This window comes from Cucumis melo, chromosome 3 (genome assembly GCF_025177605.1).
Source record: "Cucumis melo cultivar AY chromosome 3, USDA_Cmelo_AY_1.0, whole genome shotgun sequence".
NCBI classification, from domain to species: domain Eukaryota; kingdom Viridiplantae; phylum Streptophyta; class Magnoliopsida; order Cucurbitales; family Cucurbitaceae; genus Cucumis; species Cucumis melo.
Window position 1 is genome coordinate 28911528 of NC_066859.1, and position 11436 is coordinate 28922963.

Here is an 11436-nt window from a genome sequence, read left to right on the forward strand (position 1 = left end):
ATTATTAGAAGAAAGAGAGATTTTTGAATCTACATCTAAAATGATAATTAGGGGCAGCTGTTTTTTCATTCGATAAGATTTCGTACATTCTGCTGTTTGTTGCGAATGATTTTTCTGTGCCTTTTTAAGTGTTTTCCTTCAGTATTTTCTTTGAATGTCTGTTTTATAATGTCATTAGAGTTTGAACTTTTAAGTGTTTGCACCTTGTAGCGGTCTTGGCAAGAAAAAGGAGAGAAAAGAATGAGAGAAGTGAGAAGAAATAGGAAAGGAAAGGAAAGCATTGATGTAGGTTATTCATTATTACAGCCAGCATATAGAGTTGGTTGCATTAGTGAAGCTGACATTAAGGGTTCTTTATCGCTTTATAATTAGGTAAAATTTTGCATATAATTCAACTCACTTATTACAATTAAATGTCATTCATTAACTCATTGGGGTCAACCAAAGAAAAAAAAGTACATAAATAAAAATAATTTTTTTAAAAAAAATATTCCTAAGATAAGATGGATTAGTAGGTACATCGACATATCTCAATAAAAATAAATTTTATAAATTCTTATATAATTTCAAAATGACGTTTCGTCAATATAATAAGAAATTTTATTTCAAAATCAATTGACAACGTGAAAAGAAACTCAAATATCTAATAAATATTGTGAGATTTTTTGTAATGTGAGGTCCTCAATGAGACATAATGGTACCTTTTTGGGTTCATTAATTTTTAATTTTGGATCGAATACTATCTGGGTTTATAGACTATGATACAATATATTATATAACATGAAGTTTCATTCAATAATAATTGTCAATGAGAGGAGTATCTGTTCTAATATTTAATAATCGCAAGTCTAAGAATTTTTCTAATATTGTGAGATATTCTACATGTTGGAGTTCAACGAATTATAATCATTACTATTATTAATTTTTTTACTGGATCTATATATAGACAAATAATACATTTGCGAGAAAAAAGAAAAATGAAAATAGTTATTAAAATTTATTTAATTTTTGTATGTATTGGTCTGTTCTTCCTAACTATCGATTTTCCTTTAGTTCAATTTGTGTGTTCATTTTTCCTTAGGAATGAATTCCTCTTGACCTAGATTGTGGTGAGGATGTTGGGAAGTGCTAATCTAGTTAAAATGTCTCAAAGCACTCGTTGATCATCCCTCTTGCGCTTTCGAATATTTTCAAAAATAGTTATCAAAATTCATATATTCACACAAACAAACGTTCAATGGTTATTGAAAAACCCCCTCATGTGTGTCAAGATCTTTGCCCCCAAAAGGGGAAAAGGAAGAAAAAACGTTGCATGCAAGCTTGATGAAGAACCACTCAAAGATTGAAAGCATAAAATAAGCTGTTCAAATATAAAATTAAAAGTAAAACTATGGTTATTAAGTAAAAATAAAGAAAAAAAAAAAAACTCTATTAAACTTAGTTGGATGAAAAATATTTAGGAGCTATCATGACCTATACATTTATTTTTATATAACCCGTAAGACTACAATCTAATTTGTCACATGATATATATACACACACACACTTATTTTGTACAATCTATCCAATTGTCATATACAATTTATCATGTGTTAGGTTTTTTTTTTTTTTAATAAAATATGTTTGTTTGTGTGTGTTTTTTATGATATATATGTAGTCCAAGATATGTACAAGATATGGGTCTATATTATATATGAAAATATACAAAGTATGTACTGTTAGATTTGTCAGTTTCAGTTTCTTTTTAACTGTTTCCATCTCAATCTTGATTGAACAATTTTTCTTTTTCAATTCTCTTGGGAAGTAATAATAACTTATATATATACAAATGCAAATTTCAAGATATAGACTAATGTATAAAACAAAGCTATTTTAAAAAGAAAATTAAAAAGATCGACTTTTTACTAAAGTTTAAAATAATTATGTAAACAACGCATATTATTTAAAATTAGAAATGGAATAATTAATATAACTTTTCAAAATTATTTTTAAATTCAATTATTTAACTCAATTTTATATCATTGTAAAAAGGAAGTCATGTCTTTAAAATCAAAGACAACCATTACTACTCATTACAATTTTGAAGAAAAATATAATTGCATGCAGCAATCCTTTTTAAAGGAATTTTTTTTTTCTTTCTAAATGTGTTATATTATTCATTATTTGATCAATATATATAAATTTTACACCTACTCTTTAAATATTGGCTAATAATTTTCTTATGCTTGTCTGAATTATTTTTATATGGGACATATGAATTTACAAAAAGAAAACAATAAATTTGGGAATTCAATAAATTGTCGAACATATTTTTGGCTTGCAACTTTAAAGTTAACACATAAAGCATGTACTATATATCGACTTTAAAATCAAAATTCGATTCCCACTCTCATTATATGGTTAGGAACAAAAACTTCACAATTTTATGCAAAATTAGTTTTCGCTTCTTAGGTTTAATTTTTCATTAGGTTATCATTTTTTTTCTTAATCCTCTAATGTATATATGCTTAATAATTGCAAATCAATCATGAGTTGTTATAATTCATTTTATCTTAGTCCCCTAGTAGATTTATTTCTAAGACAACTTGCAGTTTTGATAAAATATATATAGATTGATCTTATTTTTTTAAAAAAATTATACTTGTTCTTCACACTTTTTATCATGTATAAATGCAAGGTTTGTGATTATTATCACTATTATAATAGTGTAATTAAATTAGTTTAACGGAAATATTAAATTTGTCGAACTATGTAAAAATTATACTAGAAAATCACGTGACATAGACAAATTAATAAACCATTCAGAATAAAGAGAAAACACAATAGAAGACACAAGATCCTCCAAAGCTTTTCTCGTGACACAGTGGACCAACAAATTTTTACCTCGATCATACATGGGAGAAAGGGACAACCTTCCATTCATCACGTTATCCTTAACCTCTCCTCAATAACTAAGAAAACTTCAGTTAATTTGGTAGCACCATTATTCAACATGTTTTGGTTGTTGTTTTCATCTTTTAGATTTTGAATGAATTTAAATTATCAAATTACTTAAAGAGATAACAAGAGGAATATACATACATACATATATATAGGCAACGATACTACTTTTGATTGATGATAATAGTTTTAGTTTTTCTTTAAAATAAGATTCCTTTTTTTTTTTTGTTTCCTCTTGCTACATTTTTGAAAACTTGATCAAAATTCAAAATTGAAAAACAGAAAGTTTGTTTTCGAAAACTATGCAGCTATGTACATATATGGGAGTATTTCGAAAAAGAGCTTTATGATTTTTTTTTTTTTTATTTTCAAAGTTTTCAATTTTATTTGAACCTATTTTTCTAAAAAAAAGCCATTTCCTAAAAAAAGTATGCATTACCACGTCATTCATGAGTGTTGGCTGTGGTTCATATTTATAACTTTGCATGTGAGTTGCAATAATACCGAATAATAATTATAAAATAAAGAAATAAAAAGTTCAAAAATAAATATCTCAGCCTATATCCATGGGCTGTACATATTTTTATAATTTAAAATAAGTTCATTTCACACCCGATAAACTTTTAAATATTCAATTTCACTGATTTGGTATGAACCAAAATATTTACATTTGATGATATGAGTGTATCGTGATGTATCATCCATAGATTGTGATATATTTATATTAATAAAATTGGATATATAAAAGTCTATATATACATCAATACATCACACTAAGATATATACATAACGTTGAGGTTTGTATTAAATAATTCACAAAGGAATACATTGTATATACAAATAAAATATAATAATTTGAGTGTGTGTGTGTGTGGGTATTAATGCAAAATAAACGTGAAATGTGAACCTACTATAGTTTGCTAGTTGAGGTTTAACTTAAAAAGAAAGGTTTATGCATATACTTTTTGCCCAAAAATAAGAGGAATCCTCCAATTCTTAAGTTGTAAAAAAAAACCTAAAAGAAAAGCTAAATAACTAAAAAAAATATTCATTACTTTGCTATTTGTTAGCAAAACAAGATTTGTTATTCTTTTTAAAATTACCATACTACAATTAAACCTTTTAGAAATATTTTCAAGCCAAATTTCATTTTTGAGTTATTGTCAAATTGATTTTAAATATCAATTTTTACCTAAAACTCTAAATACTATTTATTTTAAAAATAATTTTCCGATATTACGAAATGTTAGAAGTAATATTTAAAAAGTTTTGAAACTTTCATAATATTGCAACTTTTGTAAAAAGTTTTAAAACACTGAAAATTTCAAGTATTTTATAAACACCAAAGACTACATAATCTAATTTAAACAAAAAAAAAGTGGGAGAGATTCTTTTTTCTTCTTAAATTTGACCATGTCACGAAGAAAAGAGGAGAAGAATCAAATCCCTCATCTCTCCTATGTCAATTAAACTACGTTCGTTTTAGATCTAACGTGATACACTTAAATATTATTTAAAATATATATATATATATATATATATAATATATATATATATATATATATATATATATATATATATATATATATATAGAGAGAGAGAGAGAGAGAGAGAGAGAGAGGGATGGAAAAGGGTGTTAAGGAAAGAGGGATTGAGGAATTATTTGGTATGTGAATGTGCTGTCTCTTTCAAGTGAAATGGACTCTCTCTACCCCAAATTAAATGCATTAATAAAACCCCCCTTGAATATACCTAATCCATCACTTCCCTCCATTTTTGATGTTACATTTGTATTCTTTAGACCCATATTAAAATAAAAAATAATTATAATCTTATTAAATCTTTCACTTTATAAACTTATATATATATATATGTATGTAAAGAAAATCTATCTCTCTAGGGCTGTATTCCTATTCTCTCTCTCTCTCTCTTCCTATTATCAAGATTTGAAATTGGATTCTCTTCCTAGTTCTAGTGGAAATGGGCATGTGGTGGGGGACGTTTAAATTCATTTACAATCCCACTTGGATTTGTCTTTAGCCCAAATATATATATATATATATGGTTTCAATCTTATTTTACTTTTTTCCTACACTTTAATTTGGTTTTTGCTACATTAATGTCAAATACTCTCTCTTTTTTTAATTCTAAAATTTTTATATATAAATGTTGTTTGTCCTTTTCCATATTATTATGATACTTTTCTTTAAACAAAATCTATATTATGAAATAACCTAAATATTAAACATTGTAACAATGAGTTTAGAGTTGTTTTAGAACTTAACATTTTGACATGTTACATGTCATTTTGTGTATTTTCCAATCAATTATTAGGGTGGTGATTTCAAATTTTCTACCTCAAAGATGATGAATGATCATATCAATATTATTGAGTTAAACTCATCTTCGCATTTGCATGTAATTTTAAATCTTGTCAATAAAATGGATAAAAATAATTTCGGTTAAAATATATAATATATCGTTGTTTAGTATTTTAGATGAAATAATTTTTTTACCCATCAAAGGAAATACTTAAGGGCTTAAATCATTTTAATTTGAAGTATTAGGATTTAACATATTGTTTAAAAGAAAAGTATAGCCAAAGAAAATTAAAACTGATAATTTTCGATAGTAATATATTAAATACCATAAATATATATATTACGTTAAATTAAAGTGTAGCCTTTTAAATTTCAAATTATGGCCATTCGATTTTAAATTTTAAAAGTGATTAAATGGCTCATTAATTTCTAATTTTATGCCTAATAGGTCACAAACTTCTCATAAAACTCCAATAGCATTTAAAAAATTGGAATGTTTAAGGCCGGTGTTCAATTTTATATTTATTTGATTAGTAGTTGGCTATTTCTTTTAAAAAAGAAAACATTAAATATGGTAGAAGCCTATTGAATACAACTAACAATTAAGGATTGGTTAGACACAAATTAGAAGTTTATGAATAAAATAAACACTAAAACTTTAGGCTTAATTTAGTAACCATTATTTTATTTTTAAGAACTAAGTATATTTTCTCCCGATTTTGTAATGAATTTAAAAAAACATATTTTTAACAATTGGCTTTTTTTTTAATATGAATCTGAAGTTGTAATTTAAACCATATATAATAATTTGATAGTGTAGTGTCATTTTTTTCAATTTTCTCAATTACTTTGAAATACAAATCATCTCAACTGACAAAAACATATATCTCATGTTTTAATTTTTCAACAATAAAGAGACCAAAATTAAACCTAACCTTCTAAAGAAAAAAAAAAATAAAAGGGAAAAATAACATTATATAGATGGCCACAATTTTATTGCACTATTTTTACGACGCAATTCGACCAAATTGAGAATTGAGAATTCGCAATTTATTTATTTTGAAAGAATTAGAGTGCAAAGCTAAAATGTCAATTCCTCCCCAAAATATACACCGTTATTATGGCTATTTATGAAACTAACACTTTAGCATCCCGAAGAATTTTATCATGAATGACCTAATGACATAGGGTAGGTAATTTTACAAAAAAAAAAAAAAAAAAAAACATTGGCAAGCTCATAAACATATCACTAAAACAATAATTATTAAAAAAAAATGGAATCAACAATTATTTTATTGTTAAAAATAACAAAAATATTTTTTTTTCTATTTTTTAATGAGTATTTGAAAATTCAAGAGAGATGGCGTAGTTTAATTGTGAAAAAATTATTTTTTGAGAAATAACGGAAAATAAAAGAATTATTAGAATAAGCATTTAATATTTTAAAAAATTGAACATATTAATTTATATGTACAATTATTAAAGGTTGAGACATGGCATGAGTTATGATCCAAATAATAATAGGTGGGTTATATCCAATAACTTATTCCTAGCTGTTTTCTGAAAACATTTATATAATTCAGGAGGATCCAAAATTGCCATCCTTCACTCCAAAATTCAATTAGGGTGAATTATTATATATTGTCTCTGAATCATCACCATCACCCAATTAATTCAATCTTCAAGTCAAAACTTTGAATACAACACTTTCTTTTATTGACATAGAAATACACATGTTCACAAATTTCTAATATTTGATATATAATTACCAAAAGAAGGAAAAAAAATTCTCTAAAATTTGTCTGTCATTTTTTTAAAATACTCATATTCTTTAGAAAGTTGTATATATTTCAAAACAAAACCTTAGAGAAGAGATAGAAGTTTGTTGAGTTTTAGATAGAAATTGATTCATGGGAAAGTTTATGGTGATTTTTTGGAATATTATAATTTTCTAAAAATATATAGATATTTTCTTTTTAACAAATGACGAAGTTCACAAATACATTGTAATTGTGATCTATATATAAATATATATATGCTCTATTGCTAGCCTTCGGCCCCAAAAAGACGACCTCCAATAGGTCTACGATTGGGAAGTCTTTCTGTTATTTAAGAGAAATTATTGGGAGTGGTCACCAAGATATGCCTCATAAATTCTCATTGATTCTTAAAATATGTAGAGTAAAAATAACCTATCTAGCATTCAACCTTACAAAATTGCCTTTGATTGGTCTAAGACCGCACTATATTTATTTGGTCCATTCAAATTATTAGAAGTAAGGTCACTGGAAAATATTTGGTTTTGTTATTGTTATTATAACTCCGATCGATCTTTATCAAAATGAATTTAACTCATAGGAATTGACATGACATTCTTCGACGGAGGCTTGTTAATTAACGAGTAATTGACTTGAACTTTGATGTATATATGGTTAAAAACAAAAATTGTATTGAAAAGAATTGCTTCAATACAGTTACCTATTTTTTCACACTATCTCTTCGATCATTTTACAATTTGCCCTTGTACTACTTTAAATTATTTTTTTGAACATCATCAAGACACTACTCCTTTTTTAGCCAATTTGAGTATGATAATTATACATCGCTATCTCGTATTAGCTGAGAAAATTGAAAAAAAGAATGGCTGTGCAAAAATATAAGTGGGAATAACATCTTTATATGGGTATACATATCTCTTAGTTCGTCCTGTACATACATAACTTTATACTCTTTTTGAATGATGAGGTGCTATGCAACGGTAGATCCATAAATTTTGTTGATGAAAGCGTTAAAATTTAAGCTTGAACTTAGGTCTAGAGAGACTAGAAGATAGTTTTACCACTGAGCTAATTAATAATAATGATATTACATATATATATATATATATATATATATATATATATATAAGAGTAATGGGGATTTGAACCTCTGAGCCTATGCTAAATCTGTGGACGATGCTACATCTGTCAGCTTAGTTATGATAACTAAATGCATTGGATCCAACTCCTCTATCCTCTGGTACTTCTTCATTAAGGAAAAAAAAAAATGTAAAGCTATTGTTTCTTCCTCACTTTGGGTCGTTTCCTTTTACCAAGTTCGCATCAAAACCTTGCTCTCCGGAATGGGATTCATCTACGCCAATTTACAAAAGCACCTCCTCTCTCGTTTACTGTGTGATGGTGACTATATCATTTGGAGTCTTTAAGAATTGAAAGGAACAATCAACAGTTTCCTTTGGATTAGGGAGGACGTACAATATATTCCTGCTTTTTCTTTCGCCTACCTGATCAAACCTCTTCTCTATTTACACATCTGGCCCATTTTTTCTTCTATATGTTTTTAAATCAACCCTTTCTATATATATATGTATATATAAACTAATATTTGAGAGGTTATGTCTAATTTCTGAATTCTTTGTTTTTTAAAAAATATTTACTACTACCGCCAAGATCTTGTCCCTCCGCTCGACCTTTAAAAGTTCTCATATGAATACACAATTTCCAATGTAATTAAATAATATAGAGATACGTGGAGAGTCGTCAATTATTATTGGTCCAACCAATATTGTTGAATCTCTCTTAACTATATGTATAACAATGGTAACAAATCAACATTGAATAATATTCTTGAAAGATGAATCGAGTTGAGATTGAGATCGAGGGAATTGTAGTAGGGTTTTTAGGGATTTGTGAGAGAAGGAGAGATAAAAGAGTTATTTTTTTTCTTTTTATAATTCATTTTCTTGCTTAAGTTTATAGCATTAATTTATATATGTGTGTATAGGGGATGGGGAGGCCTCATGCGCATGCAAAAGAGCCAGCCAGCTGCCGAGGTGAAGAGCTTAATTATATCTCTTTTGCTATGTTTGGGTGATCTCTATATTATATATTACTCGGCCGGAGAGTACTACAAAATGGAAGGGTGGTCCAAATTTACCGCATGCACTGCCAATTTGCATGGCATGGGGCGGCCAATTTTCTTTCTTTCTTTCTTTCTTTCTTTCTTTCTTTTTTTTTAATTAAAAATGGTAATGCCCATTGCCCAATGAGGCCAATATTGGGGGTCTTCGGAAACAGTACATTCTTCATCACTTTTATGCTTGATTTGGTGAAACTCTTTCATTATTGTTTATTATTTGCCCTATCACTGATCATCTGCCTGCACCCAATTGATTATTGATTCCTATCTTTCTCTCTTCCTCTTTTGTGTTTTGTGTATGTGTGTGTCTGTCTGTCTGTCTGTCAATCTCTTTACCTATTCTACTTCCTTCTTCCCCCACCCCACCATAAATGCTACTTCTTGTCTCCTAATGCCTAGAATTTTAGATTTAGGAAAATGCCCCACTCTCTTTAACATTTCCCCTTTTATTTAATGCTCCTATTTTTTTCCCAACTCAATGAAGGTAAAACATTTTTATTAAGGTGATTATTATAGCATGTAGTTTGTAAATTGTATATAGTAGTTTTATATAATAGTATGTATTCGTAGGAAAGAGTACTCTAACATGGGTTAGAATATAATTTTGTGTTTATGGTGTGGATTAATTTTAGTTATGTTAGAAAATAGCCAACACTATAACAAAGGAGGGGAGAGAAATAGTGGTAGACTATAAATAGTTATAAATACCACTATTATATTTGTAACCCTAAATCTTAAGTGAGCTATATTAATCAATTCTACTAACTTCAAGTTGGGCCCTAGACATCCCTGTCATTTTTTCTTACTTTTTTTTTTTTACTTCGAAAAACATTACTGTATCGTGGATTACATTTTCATCTTTGTAAATTCACCCAAGTGCTCAATCATAAGTTGTCATGCGATCAATTTTTTAAAAAACACAACATGTTTTATGTCTTTCTTTTGTGATTGAAGGAGATGCATAAAGACGAGTGTATGTAGCATAGACCACACTCAAATGATACTCTTTCTCTTCTTAGCACAATCATATATAATTAAGGAGTTGAGAGATTCAAACATTTGCTCAATTTTACCTTGGGTTGAGGATATACTCTATTTAACCTATTGTGCTATATACTGCTTGGATTACGTTAGGGATGTTTAGAGAGATTGAACTAGTAAGTTCTTATGCTAATTTTGATATTCTTAAAAGTAATTTGAAAAGTTTTACTTTAGTTGAATCTTTCTTACGCTAATTTTGATGTTCTTAAAGTAATTTAAAAAGTTTTGCTGTAATTGAATCTATCATGTGAACGAGTTAAAATTACTGTCATATTTAATCATTCTTGAGTAAGTTTAAGGTTGAATTATAATTGTAGTACTTAACATTCAATTTTGTGTTGAATAATTTTTTAGAATTGTGGTTCAAGCCTTCAGAAAATCCTGGATTTGTTAGACATTAAACACAAAATTTAATAGTATAAGATTATTTTTAGACACTTTTAAAGCTTTACAGTTCTATTAGACCAAAAGTTAAAGAAAATATAAATCTAAATGCATTTTGAAGTTTAAAATTTATTACACAGAATTATAGAAAGGAATGATTTATTAAACTTGTAATTTAACCTAAACTTATTGAAGTTTAAAATTAAAAAGTAAGAAACAATTTCTCGTGGATATACAACGTTAATACACACAAATAAAAATAGTCACAATTATAAAAATATATTAGTAACTATCATCGATAGAACTTTAAAATTTGTTATATTTTGTAAATATAAAATATTAAAGTGATGTTAAAGAAAAATAAGACTTTCACACGTCGAAAAGAAATCCATGACATTTGAGCTTTTCTAATTTCTTAATTTTATTTATTATCGTTAATATTATATATTTTTTATAATAAAATTAATCATTTATTTTCTATTACTATAATTTATTTTACGTGTATATATATAAATTTTTCTTGTTTGTAGCAACCTACGACCAAGCAACGTTTGCTCATATTTGTAATCTTGCATTTAAATATATTCACCAAACTCTAACTCAAAAGTTAGTTACGCCCAATATTAAATGGTAACATATTATTATTCTACAAGAAACTGCCAGTTTGTGGTTGATAATTGTGACATTGCAACCATATGATTTTGATGTCTTTTTAATGTTTCATGGTTTTACGTAGCTTTCCCAAGTTGTTTTTGGTTACCTTTCAAATGAAGCATATAGAAAGATAGCTGTTTGTAGAACAGTAAGAATTATACCATACATACAATTAATT